We start from the raw sequence: 781 nt of genomic DNA on the forward strand, positions 1-781 counted from the left end.
GGTAAGAAGATAAAAAATAATAATAATTTAGAAAATATTTTTAACAACGAATTTTGAGTCATTAAAGCAGTCATATAATTAGCATAAATGACGTGGCATTTCATGTCAATGTAATATTTGAGAATTAAGGTGGAGCATGAATCCAATTATGTTGTTTTTTTATCAAATTCTGGGTCGGTTTGTTTTAACTTTAAAAAATGAATTTTTTCTTTATATTTTTGAAAATGGATTTTACAAAAATGTTTTTTAAAATATTACAAGTTTTTTTAAATTTATTTTTTATAAATTAAAAAATTGAATTGTTTATTGTATAACATAAATATACATTATTGAAGATCAAAACATAGTTAAAATCACAATTTTTAAAAAAATATATATCTCAAAAATGATTTTTAGAAAAAGCTATTTGAAATAGCTTCAAAATTAAGTGATTTTTTGAAATTTTGATATCCAATTTTTTTTTCCATAAAATGATAAAATATCTAAAATAACATTTTAAGAATAACTATTCAAACAAAATTTTCATTTGAAACTTTTATGAAAAGTTTCTTTGTAAATTTATTTTACGCTAAAATATATAACACTATAAAAATCATTTTTAAAAAAAGCCAAAACAAACGGGCCCTCAATAGTATCTTTCAGAGGAAGATTGACTTTGAAAAGGCAGGTATGTTTTGGATAGTTATTTGCTCAAATATTTGGATGAGTAGAAATAATACTCTTTTTAGAGGAGAGGTTTTCAATTTAGAGGAGATTTTACTTTCCATTAAGCTTCTTACTT

This window comes from Lathyrus oleraceus, chromosome 4 (assembly GCF_024323335.1).
Source record: "Lathyrus oleraceus cultivar Zhongwan6 chromosome 4, CAAS_Psat_ZW6_1.0, whole genome shotgun sequence".
Classification (NCBI taxonomy): Eukaryota; Viridiplantae; Streptophyta; class Magnoliopsida; order Fabales; family Fabaceae; genus Lathyrus; species Lathyrus oleraceus.